The sequence below is a fragment of the Pseudorasbora parva genome, chromosome 17, assembly GCF_024679245.1.
Source record: "Pseudorasbora parva isolate DD20220531a chromosome 17, ASM2467924v1, whole genome shotgun sequence".
Taxonomy (NCBI): Eukaryota; Metazoa; Chordata; class Actinopteri; order Cypriniformes; family Gobionidae; genus Pseudorasbora; species Pseudorasbora parva.
Window position 1 is genome coordinate 4,604,649 of NC_090188.1, and position 13,874 is coordinate 4,618,522.

The window sequence follows — 13,874 nt, forward strand, 5'->3', positions numbered from 1 at the left end:
CGTACACTGTGCGAATTCGGACACTTTGAAGGTTGTGCGTTATTGCAGACGCTACGAGTCATTTAATTTGATCATTGCATCAAATCAGCTGGTACACGGCATGACTGTTTGCACTGCGAGCCGCCCGCGATTTGCACACAAGTTTTCATGTGACACAAACACCGGAGCTTTCAATGTTGTTGCTATAGCTTCAGATACAAAAAATAAAGAAAAAATGTGTGCAAATGATTTGTTGACAAGCAGAGAACAGCCATTCCTTTTAACCAAAACAACCAGAGGGAGAGAGAAGAGTGCACGTGAGAGAGAGAAAGTGTGTGTGTGTGTGTGTGTGTGTGTGTGTGTGTGAACGCTGTATGTTTGCAACCACTGAGCTAATTATACTCATAGATTGAGCGTATGTGACGTGCTTGTGCATGATTTGGCAATAGGGGACAGCCATATGCTGGTAAAAATCGGGCCGACTCCCTGAACTTTTTAAACATGTTTAAAAATTATCGTAAGGTCAGGAGGTGCTTAACGTGCTCGGCTCGTCTTGTATTTCCTCTCACACGGTGCGACCCGCGACCATACGAGCATCCATGATGTCCACGCGATTTCTCCCGGAAAAAAAAAAAACGTCTGCGATTTTTGCTGCGAGTACGACAGCAAAAATCGCACCGTGTACGCCCGCCTTTAGTTAACAAACCTATTGATTTATGATTCGGATTGCATGTTAAACTGCTGAAATCACGTGACACTGGCGATCCGAATCATGAATCAATACACTGATTCATAACCAGCCAATCTTTATTTGAGGATTGAAAACAAACACAGAAGAGAAGACAATGCTGAATAAAGTCGTAGATTTTGTTATTTTTGGAGCAAAATGTATTTTCGATGCTTCAAGACAGGGATCCCGAATCTCGGTCCTGGAGGGCCGCTGTCCTGCAAAGTTTAGCTCCAACCCCAATCAAACACACCTGAAACAGCTAATCAATTTCTTTTTAGGACCTAGTAAGACCTTGGGTGCGTCTCAATCAGCTCTCTAGTTCAGTAGTCAGGGCACTGATCAGGAAGTCAGCCCATTGACTTGTGTCCTGAGCAGTGTCCAGGGCACAACCTAACGCTTTTTGACCGTCTCAGTTTGTGTAAATCCACTTGGGGTTTAAAGTATTTAGAGTATACAGTGTATACTTTTTTTCCTGATTTACCCCAACAGAATGAAAGTGAAATGTGACAACATGCCCCATAGGTGGGGTACATTGTAACGAGCAAATGACAGCTTTAATATTATCTGATATAATAAATAAAAAAATGTAAAATATATATATAATATTTTGTCAATAAAATACAATTATTAACTACAAATCACCCTGTCTCTCTCTCTCGGCCTGTCTGTCTCTCTCTCTCGGCCTGTCTCTCTCTCTCTCTCTCTCTCTCTCTCGGCCTGTCTCTCTCTCTCTCTCTCTCTCTCTCTCGGCCTGTCTCTCTCTCTCTCTCTCTCTCTCTCGGCCTGTCTCTCTCTCTCTCTCTCTCTCTCGGCCTGTCTCTCTCTCTCTCTCTCGGCCTGTCTCTCTCTCTCTCTCTCTCTCTCTCTCTCTCTCTCTCTCTCTCTCTCTCTCTCTCGGCCTGTCTCTCTCTCTCTCGGCCTGTCTCTCTCTCTCTCTCTCTCTCTCGGCCTGTCTCTCTCTCTCTCTCTCTCTCTCTCTCGGCCTGTCTCTCTCTCTCTCTCTCTCGGCCTGTCTCTCTCTCTCTCTCTCGGCCTGTCTCTCTCTCTCTCTCTCTCTCGGCCTGTCTCTCTCTCTCTCTCGGCCTGTCTCTCTCTCTCTCTCTCTCGGCCTGTCTCTCTCTCTCTCTCTCTCGGCCTGTCTCTCTCTCTCTCTCTCTCTCTCTCGGCCTGTCTCTCTCTCTCTCTCTCGGCCTGTCTCTCTCTCTCTCGGCCTGTCTCTCTCTCTCTCTGCCTGTCTCTCTCTCTCTCTGCCTGTCTCTCTCTCTCTCGGCCCGCTCTCTCTCTCTCTCTCTCTCGGCCCGCTCTCTCTCGCCCCGTCTCTCTCCGAGAAAGCCGGCTCTGCTGCTGGTATTTCTCGCAGGGGTTCAGCGATCGCAGCTGAAGGAGCGGCTCTTGTGTCTGAGGGTTGTTGAGGTTTCTTGAGTGTGTCTGAGATGACCGGGTCTCATTCTCATCCCCGCCCACCTCCTCACGCAGCCGCTAGTTAGCCATCCACCGCTAGAAACCATCTCCGGCCGCTGGCTGAGGAGCAAATGATCACAACCAACGGAGAATGGAAAAAACACATCCAGAAAGCAGTGCATCTCTGCTCATCCATTACCATGGAAAGAGAGGTGACAGTGTTGCTTAGGCAACCTAATGCCTATAAAAGGCCGCGCAGAAGAGCATCGCTGCTGGTTATTTGCATTTGTATGAAACCGTTCAATGGGAGTTTTATTGAAAGCATGTTGAACTCGCCATCCATCTGGTTTGGACTGCAGTGGTGTCGATGCTCTCGCTGTGATGAAATTCACCTTTCATGCTATTCTTTCAGAGTATCATTCTCAATTGTGTGGCAACAATTAATAAATATAAAAATTAATAAAAATAGAAACAGAAGAAAATATAAACTAAATTAACTAAAGTAAAAATATTTAAAAATAGAAATAAAATATACAAATATAAAATATACAAATAAAAAAATATAAACTAAAACAACGTTTATTTTGATTTTAAAATGTTATATTTTATTTTATATTTTATCATTTTGTTTAATTGTAATAAAAACTTTTTTGGGGGGGGTGTTTTATTTGTATATTGTATTTTTTTATTAAATATTTTTAGTTATTTTAGTTTATATTGTTATTTTGTTTTAGTTTTATTTGAATTTATTTAGGTTTTTATTTTGTTTTAGTCGTATATTTTATAACACTTTTTATTTTTTTAATAGTTTTATTTTACCGGGTAGTTATAAGTCAAATATTTAGCATATTTTATTTTGATTTTAAAACAAAAATAACAAATATAACAATTTTAAAAAGTATTATAAAATATAAGAATAAAACAAAAGGAAAAAACTATATTTTTTGTATATAAAAAACAAAAAAACATATGTATACACACACAATAAATATTGTTTTAGTTTATATATATATATATATATAAATAAATAAATGTGTGTGTGTGTGTGTGTGTGTGTGTGTGTGTGTGTGTGTGTGTGTGTGTGTGTGTGTGTGTGTGTGTATGTATATATATATATATATATATATATATATATATATATATATATATATATATATATATATATATATATATATATAAAGACATTTAACAATAATAAACAAACCTAAAATGACTCCAATTAAAATAAAAAGGTAAAATATACAAATAAAAACATTCCATCTGATCTGGATCACATTTGTGTGGATGCTCTAATGCCATCATACGGATTCCAGTTCCATGCTGTTGTTTCAGAGGATCATCCATAACTGCTCTAACAGTTGACTCGCCGTTAAGTAACTGCACAAATATATTTATGTAAAAGGGACAGATGCGAGGCATTACGACAGAAAGCGGGTCAATGGCGTCAAGCGAATTGGCAAATCCCTGCCGTCTAGTCACACCACGCTCAAATCCGTGCCCCCAATGTCACCATGACAACCGCGCTGTCAGTTCAATTAGGAGGGCGGATTAGACAGTGGATTGAATAAGAGCAGGGAAAGTCCATCCAGTTAAGCCATCAAATGGCATCACTCTCGCCTGCATCATCCACACGCCACTCGCGCGCCGACACCAGACGGTCTGGGGTGGGTGTGGGGGGCGTAGATCTGGAGGTTTTACTAGCGTTTTTAATGCTGAAGTAGGTCAGACAGGACCAGACTGGTACGGGTCATGCATAAAACAATAACTTCAGAAGAGTTTCGAAAAACACCCAACACAGTTTCTAAATCCTAGACGAGACTCTCCACTGCAATAAAAACCAAATCACATTTGCAATGGTGTACTATCATTATACTAGTACATGCTTTACTATGCACAATACATTTTCTGTATGCATGAAATACCTGGAGGACCTTTTGCCTTTATGTGCAGAATACAACACTAAAAAATGCTGGGTTAAAAACAACCCAAGTTGGGTTAAAAAAGGACAAACCGAGAAATTGGGTTGTTTGAACAGTGAATGGACCCATTAAAATTAACCCAATTTCTGGGTTTGTCCATTTTTAACTCAACTTGGGTAGTTTTTAACCCAGCAGTTTTTTGAGTGAAAAGAGCATATTGTATCCCACAATGCAATGCATGCAATTTGAGCTTATATTGAGCAGTGTGACAAATAAACCCAAGCAATTTTAAAAAAGGCAAGATCGAACGTATTTGTGACTTGTTATTTGCCCAAAGAGATTAAAAGACTAACAATGGCAAGAAGATACATCTTTCTATTGCATTTTTCCTTGCGAGCTACACAACAAAAATATACAGCATGGCCAGAGCTGGTTCTTTTTAGTGAATCAAAAACATACAACTCAACCAACATAATCCAATTCACAAACAAATGACTCTTTTGAACCGGTTCTTTTTAGTGAATCAAAAACATTGTGATCAATATATTCCGATTCAAGAACAAATGATTCTTATGAGCTGTTTCTTTTAAGTGAATCAAAAACAGACTGTGTGATCAATATATTCCAATTCACATACAAGTGACTCTTGTGAACTGTTTGTTTTAAGTGAATCATAAAAATCTTGATCAATATAATCCGATTCAAGAACAAATGACTCTTATGAGCTGGATCCTGCAGTTTATAATTCAGAAAGACCTTGACTGCATCTGCAAATCAAGTAGCCAGAAAACAGTGAGTATAAGTAACACAGTCTGTTATTTTTTTAAGTGAACGTAAACCGTTGAGAAAGAAAACAGATGTGTATCATTACACTGGATATGTTCATTAGGTCTTAAAGTGACAGCAGGGTAATAAACCTGCTGCGGTCTGTCATTAAAGTTAAACAACAAAACACATCTTTAACAAAAATGTATCTATTTTAAATTTATACAGTGAACACAGTAGTGTTATTTTGCATTTAATGATTACATTTCTGTACCTAAAAACTACTGCTAGATTTACTTTATTTGCAACTTGTTTATCTATGATTGTAATTTGTGTATTTGTCCTTATTTTATCACTGACTGTTCAGTTCACTTGTCTTTAATAATGTTTCATTACTAGATTTTTGCGGTAGTTTCAAAGTAACAAATGATAAGCAAACATTACATTTCTTTAGTACACTAGTATTCAATCAATCAATCAATCAACTTTATTCATATAGCGCTTTTACAATCACGATTGTGTCAAAGCAGCTTCACAGTGTCAGACAGGATAATATTGCAACAAATTTTGATTTGGCTGTACAGTCGTACTGGAGAAAACAGTGATGTTATCAGCTCATTTTAATTTATCATAGAGCGACAATGTTGGCAGATCAGTATTATAGTTTACAGAATTAAATAAAACCCAATTCATGATTTTTGTTTGTATAATTAGTTGAATAACTAATCATAATTTGAGTGTCCCCAACTGAGCAAGCCATGTCAAAGGCGACATTCCAGCCTATGTGAAGAGCAGAATAAGTTCTGTGGGAAAACTGCCGTTCTAGCACAGTCTAGTATTCCAGTTCCTTGTTTTACCCCAAACTCAGACCGGAGTAAGAACTTGGACCGGCAGAGGAACATCAGGTCCAGAGAAGACCAAACAAACAGCACTCAGATGGTCTGAAGGGGCAGCATTTCAGCCTGGGATCAAAGGAGAACGACCTCAAACGGAAAACACGGAGAGGCAACTGGAAAAGAGCTAGCGGGGAATGAGTGAGCAAATGAAGGGTTGAGAGGAGTGCCATGGAAACAGTAAAATTAATAAATAAGTCATAAGCACAGTGCATGATGAATCATAACTCTCAGGAAAGTGGAGTTATCAGACATGTCAGGCAGCAACAGAACTGCCCGAATGCGTTAAAGCAAAGCTTCCTCCCCAAAGCCCAAAACACAAACATGAATCTTCAGAGCTATGGCACACGGCACATGCTTGCAAAACTAAAGTTTAAAAAAAATGTTCTGAGGATGCACATCCCAATTCTCCAAAGAAATCTTAAAAGAAATAATAAATACAAAAATACAAAATGCAACAAAAACAAAAATAATAGCTTTTAAAATAAAAAGTAAAATATTCATACAAATTACAATTCAAAAATTTAATATTTAAAAAAAAAATTAATAAGCATATTATTTTAATAATAAAAAAGAAAAAATTATATATATATATATATATATATATATATATATATATATATAAATTAAATATAAATAATAAAAAAGGTTTGAGAAAGTCTGAGCCATGCACACGGCACAGAGCACAAGCTTATAAAATGTAAAAAATAAAATCATTTTCTGAGGATGCACATCCCAATTCTCAAAATAAATCTTAAAAGAAATAAAATAAAAGCACAACAAATAAAAACAAATAATTAAACAAACAAATATAAAACAATAAAAACATTTTATAAAACAATAAAAAAATAAAAAATAGTAATTAAGTAATTAAAATAAACAAAATACTATTAAACAAATATAAAAATTGAAAAAATGTAATATAAATGATAAAAAAAGGTTTGAGAAAGTCCAGAGCACATGCTTATAAAGGTTAAAAAATTAAAAAGTATGTTCTGAGGATGCACATCCCAATTCTCAAAATAAATCTTAAAACAAATAATAATAAAAAATACAAAACGCAATAAAAAATAAAATAATAGCTATGTAAACTTTTTAAATAAAAACAAACAACAAATATACAAAATAAAATCATTAAAATGAAACAAAACTACTATAAAATAATTAATAATGAAAAAGTAATAAAGTATATAAAAGTATTAAAATATTTGAAAAATAAAATAAATATAAACTAAAACAGAACATTAAGAAACACATTGCAGCTCAGACTCGTGTGTGTGGCACATTCATCTTTTGGACACGCAGACAGTCAAGCATGCATAACGGTTTAGTTTACTAGACATGCTGATGCGACTCGTTGCCTTTACTGTGTTGTAATTGTCTAAGCACCCTTGACTCACCAGTGTCATTACCCCCCCCCCCCCCCCCCCCACACACACACACACACACACACACACACACACACACACACACACGACTGCTCCTGTTAACCCATTAACTTCAATCTCTATAGCCTCAGGGTAGTTCATTAACCCCTATTAGCAACACAAACTCTGACCTAAACTGAGCAGCACAGCCCTAATAATTCCCAGGTGCAGCCGGTGGCCCATAAAAGCACAGCACACTTCCTCTACAATTTGAGACGGACACTACATCTGAGCACCGCTGTTGAGCAACCAGGGGAAGTGGTTTTTATGTCATTAGCTCATAGTCGATTATCATTGCCGTTGTGATTATCATAATTATCGGTGCTCTTATCAAACGGCATCAAAGCGAGGGTCGGTAATGGCGCACTTGTGAGGGAGGGAGAGCGAGTGCTAATGAGGGATGGTTGAAGCGGGCAAGACGACACCGGAGCCTGATCACAGAGATGCCACCGGCTTATCTGCAAGTTAAAATTCCCATTCAATGCCAAGCCTTTCATTCATTAGAGAGGGAGGCAGGTGCCAGAGACCGTTTCCTTTCAATCGCTTCCATCCTTCCAAGCGGCAGCTTGTTTTCGGCATTGACAATTTCTGTAAAATCATAAAAATTCAATATTTTCTAAAACCCTTAAAAATAAAGGTTAAAAAAAAGGGTGTTTCCGCAGTGATTTCATATACACTCTAAAAAATGCTGGGTTATAAACAACTCAAGTTGGGTTGAATATGGACAAACCCAGAAATTGAGTTGTTCCAGTGAATGGACCCACTCAAACAAACCCAATTTCTGGGTTTGTCCATATTCAACCCAACTTGGGTTGTTTATTACCCAGCATTTCTTAGAGTGTAAGAACCATTTTTGGTTCCCTAAAGAAGCTTTCAGTCAACAGTTCTTAAAAGAACCATCTTTTCCTTCTAAAGGATCTAAGGGTGCGTTCACACTTGTAGTTCGGTTAGTTTGGTTCGTTTGGTCCGGACCAAAAAACACAAACCAAACATATAGTCCTGGTCCACTTAGAGTTCGCACATGACATTTTTAACAGTGAACCTAAAGTTAGCAAACTAAAATATGCATCTATATATCTTCCTATTTTTAAACAGATTTAAATAATTAAATAATAATAAGAATATTATTTTCCTATTGTTAAATTAAATATGATTTCTTGTATGATGACATTTATTTACAGCAGACAATCATGTTATCGAGCACATGAGCAGTGTTCCCAGGTGCGCAGGATCACAATCTCGCCCCTCCACCGTGAAAACATCATCCCAATGTACGAGTTTTATCACTGAGGTGGCATGCACATTTATTTTTACTGACGTGAGAAATAATTACCGTCCGATTTGGGCTATAGAAAAAAAATAGAAAAGCAGGCACAAAAAATAAAATAAATTGCAGTGTATGTAAACGCCATTGTTAATAACTTGTAAATTCTAGATTTTTGGAGTTGAATGAAAATATAAACTGAAACAAAAAAGCTGAGAAACAGATTTAAAAACATTCTGTTCTAAAGCAAAATGTTTGCATGTAATCTTTTTAAAGGCACAGTTCAGTTAAGAATGAAAAATGTGAGGAGAAATTAAAAATGCTTTTTTCTCCCATTTAAAATGTAGGGGTTTTTTTGTGTGTGTGTGAGAGAACGCAGTTTCTCAGGGGAATGCAAAAGTTCTGGTGATGGAAAAAAATAAGAGATTTATTTCAATACTTTTGAGTTTGCTTGGAAATCTTTGTTTTCCCCCCAGAAAGTGTGAATTTGCTCAGAAAACTTTTGAGTTCCTCAAGAGAAAGTAAAGTTTCTCAGGGGCATTGCAAATTTTCTGGTGATGGGGGAAAATTAAATTGTAGGATAAATCATATTTCAATGCTTTTGCGTACACTCGCAAACTTTTGCATTCCCCCAAGAAACTTTTTGCACGCAAAGTCTCTCCAAGAAACGCAGATGTTCTGGTGATGAAAAGTAAATATAAATGCTTTTGCATTACTTCTCAAAAGTTCCTTGAGGGACTTTTTTTTTTTTTTTTTTGCAAACGCAAAACTACTGACAACTTTTTCCCATAATTTGAATTTCATATATTTTTATCACCATGTCCCTTATTGACTCCATACGTTCCCAACATGTATGACTTCAGCAGACCATGAAAATGATTTTTTGCACCAAACAACCAACAACTTTCATTATACAGACAAAGAAAAACATTTGGAACAACAATGACAAAAAGTAATTAACTTTATTGTTCTTAACTAGAAAATATTTTAACTTAAAATATAGGACTAAACAAAATATTCTGACAATACTCACTCTAGAAGAGAAGGTTCCATTTAGAACCTTTATGAGTTCCATCATATATAGAACCTTAATGGCATGAAGCATTCTTAGAGTTCTATATAGAACCTCACTGACCCCTTATTTCCTAAGAACGTGCTTCTAATGAAAATGTTTCCTACTCCTCAACTGATATTTCCTTTCATCTTGATGATTGAAGGCATCTCGTGCAATATTTAAAGGCAAACCAAACCAGCTTTTCCGTACAATCTCAGTGCATGAGAACAGAACAGATTTTACACGGGAGGAAAACTGATATCCTGCTCCATAATTCATGGCAGTCCAGCCTTTAAAGTCCTTTCTACCCTCACAATAGCTCATATATCCTGTGTAAACTGCATTATGTAATTGTTAATTATTGATAACTTACAATTGAGTAATCAAAAAGGTTGTCCGGTGTGTATACACTACCACTATTTCTGATCCATGAAAACTCTCATATAGGGCATAAATCCAGCTGGCTTATCTCGCGACCAATATGTGACCGCTGTGAAGAATGCGAAAATAAAGCCGATGACCTAAAAGGCCATCAGAAGAGGACCGTTTTATCCCTCGACATCAGGTGGGGTGATGTTTCACCGAGTAGGATGAAGTCTAATGGACAGGGATCAATACATCCTGGAAACGCTGAGGCAAGCATTACGAGATATCACTGCGCTTCATTTCTGAGGACTAAAATAAATCGCATGGGCAAAGAAAGAGCAAATATCAACATTTCACTCTCAGAAAAAAAGGTACAGTGCTGTCACTGGGGCGGTACCCTAAGGTACAAAAGTGAAAAGGCACATCTTTGTACCTTACTCACCCCTAAATGGTACATATTAGTACCTTAAGAGGGCATATTAGTATCTTAAAAGTACATAGTAGAACCTTAAAGGTACATTTTAGTACCTTTTTGGTTTTGTACCTTAGGGTACCGCCCCAGTGACAGCAATGTACCTTTTTTCATGACAGTGTTGGAATGGGAAAAGCAAAGGAGAAGGACTTTCCAAGCACAGCAACATATATAAAGCAGTGTTTTGAAAAGATAAGAGTTGTGCCGTTGTACCCTAGAGGGGTGTCACCACACCCTTTATCAGCCGTTTTGACATGTTAAACTGTTTCTCAATAATGCCACGAACCTTTCAGTCATCGGTTGACTCGAAGACTAGGCCGTCCCACCTCTATTTCAAATACACACAGGTGTGTCTTAAAGCCCTGTGTAAACAACACTGGTGAATACGCTGAAAATCACAAAGACGCTTCGTTAAGAACACGATCTAATACTCCAGGTATTATGACAAGCGTTCCCACGCCGCACCGCTGGGAATCAAAAGTCTTTCACAGAAGTAGGCTAATAAGTTCAGAGAGAGAAAAGCGCGACAGAGGCGAGACTAAAAATACAGCCGTGCATGGAAAATAGCTTGACACTCATTTAACAACAGTGTGAGAGCTGTTGTTTGAGGTCAGGTGATATCGGTCCTACTTATGTCTTAATATAGCAGCACACCATCAGCCGCTGATATCAGGTTGACGATTTCCAGGAATTTATACTAGAGCAAGATCTGCTTTTAAGATCCGGGGATAAAAAGAAGGAAATCAATTAGCAATCTTTTTTTTATCCAACACCAGCTGTGCTGATTAGAGAATAAAAGAACATCTTAATTTGTTTGTGTAGGGTAAACTTAAATGTAACAAATTAGTTCAATCAACTTAAATTTTTCTTTTGAGTTCACAAAACTGACAGATTTTAAGTCATCTGTATTGTGTCATTGTTTTGCGTTTTATGAACTTGTTTATTTTCATTTAGACCAACTTAAATTTAACTTAAATTTAACTTTGCCATTACACTTAAAAGTGTTATCTAATGTTTTTAGTGCAGAGTACAGATTGCAGAATTGTGTGTTTTTTGGAGTAGATGGCGCAACGTTTTAATGTCTAATTTAGAAGAGTTTTTGTTATTTTTTTTTTTTAGGGGTGACCATTATGGTGACGAGTGGAGCGTGAGGTTTGAGGATTTGTGAATGGCAGTGAAGCAACGCAACCCGGTCACATGATAATGACATGCCGAATGTAGTTTACATGTCCAGATTACATTCATACTATATTAAAGCTACACTGTGTGATATTTTCCCCCATCTAGCGGTGTAAACGTATATGACCATCCAGTGAACATTAGTTTCTGTTCCACTCAATTCCGATTTCGTTTTAACTCCTACGGTGGCCGATTTAGTCCAAGATGGCTTCCAGTTCAACCTCGTCCATGAGTGCCATCGAGTGTTAAAACGCAAAAGGCGAAACTTGAATTTATGGGTATGTCTCTCTTTGGCTAATGTACATTTACATTTTATGCATTTGGCAGATGCTTTTATCCAAAGCGACTTACATTGCATTCAAGGTACACATTTTTTTTTTTCTCCCTGGGAATCGAACCCATGACCTTTGCATTGCTAGCGCAATGCTCTACTGTTTGAGCTATAGGAAAGCTACTTTCAAGATGTATTTTCAATGGCATATTATAAACTTATGAGAATACTTTATTAGTTGAAAGAAGTAAACACATTAATGAGCACATATTTTTGAAAAAACTAATTGTTTTTAGCTAAGAATAAACTAAAAAAAGTTACACAGCTTTAAAGGTAGGGCTGCACGATTATGACAAATCACAATTTTTAATTACTCTCTTTAAATTGTAATTGCAATTAGTAATTACGATTATCACAATTTACATTGAATTATGTTTTAAAAAGCTTTATGCCATTGTTTAAAGCAACTACAAAAACCTTTGCTTTTCTATAGCATTAAGCCTCAAATGTCAAATTCACATTGGTTTGGTTTCTTCAATAAAAAAAAAAAAAGCAAAAATAGGCATGGCATAATAATGTTATAATAAAACTGAAATTAAAAACAATCCAAAAACAACAATAAGATAACCTGTAGAATAAGAAAGAAAAACATCTTAAGCATGCAGAATATTGTAAGTGGACTTTTTTTGTAATTGCACCTTTGACCGATTACATAAGTGGCATCGGTAATTCAATCAATTCGATGAATTGTGCAACCCTAGGTACTTTTTTAGCGGTCATAAAGTAATTACTTATTCAAAATAAGTACAAGAGAGTATGTGGTTTTCTAAGACGTGATGTGAATCGTACTGAGAGTGACACAAACATTGCTCTTGCAGATTTTGTTATCAGCATTTTGAACATGCAAACACATGTAATATCAACAATGAAACATTTGATTTGTACTGATGCAGAAATTCCTTGGATCAACAGGGAATTTCCAGGAAATCATTATCATAGCAGGCCTACATTAAATGCAATGTAAATCGCTTTGAATAAAAGCATCTGCTACATGTAGGACTGCACGATATATCGCTTCAGCATCGCAATGGTCACATTCACAGGATCTGCAATGTCAATCATAGAGATCGTAGTCGATCTGTGATCCGTACAGGCCAGCTGCACTCCGGTTCAGAGCGCATGTGATCTGCAGATTAATTGTTAAGTTTAACTATCATAGAGTGAAAGTTTATAATTTGCATGTGTTTTCAAGTCGAGTTGGGCATCAAGCACAAGAGGACTCGCACGCTGTTTCCTGCGATCACACAGAGCCACGCAGACAGCACGTGAACACCAAATTCAGATTTCTTTCTCTTTCTTTTGAGGTTAAACGGACAGGTGCATGCAAAATAAAGTCAAAGTGCCAGTCTCGAGGAGTATCCTCGTAAACAGTCAGATACGTGATTTAAACAATTGAGAAAGAAAAATGCATGTCATTTATATTAGGTTTGTGCATTCATCTTAAAGAGACAGCAGCTTAACGTAACCACAACAAAAGAGAAAATTACGCTTGTAGCTTTAAAAAAGATAAATTGCATTGATTATATTAGTTATATTTCATGTATACAGTGAAGACTGTTAATTCACATTTAATTATTACATTTCTGCAACCGAATTCTGTTAGAATTACCTGAAAAACAACACACTGCTTATTATATTTATCTATGCTTGTAATTTGTTTATTATTTTCTATGCAAATTCACTCCATGACAAAATCAGGCATTATTCTAGAATGACTCATTCTTTAAAAATAGAGCCATTCATATCATCTGGTGAAATAACTTTTCGATCGCAATATATATTGCAGAAAAACTAAATATTGCATGTTTTTTTCCAATATTGTGCAGTCCCAGCTATGTAAATACTGAAATGAAACCTAACGAAAGCACAGATTCATTGAGTCCCACAATGAAGCCTGAGCTCAAAGGCACTCTAGAAATGAGCCATTTCTTCTAACAGATTGTTTCTCAATCTCAATTTGTTAGATGTGTAGAGATGAATCAAGAGGAAGTATTAAATGAGCTCACAGTTAACCTTCTGCACCCACTTAAGTTCAAACACAGCAAAGAAGCTTAGATATTAAAAGGTATCCTGAAATGTTAAAGTATTCTGCCA

General features: G+C 36.6%; 1 protein-coding gene across 2 annotated transcripts in view; it reads right to left on the bottom strand.

Moving 5' to 3' along the window:
• The window catches only part of foxn2a (forkhead box N2a), a 46,541-nt gene that overhangs the window by 18,231 nt on the left and 14,436 nt on the right, over positions 1–13,874 (bottom strand). The window lies entirely within an intron of this gene.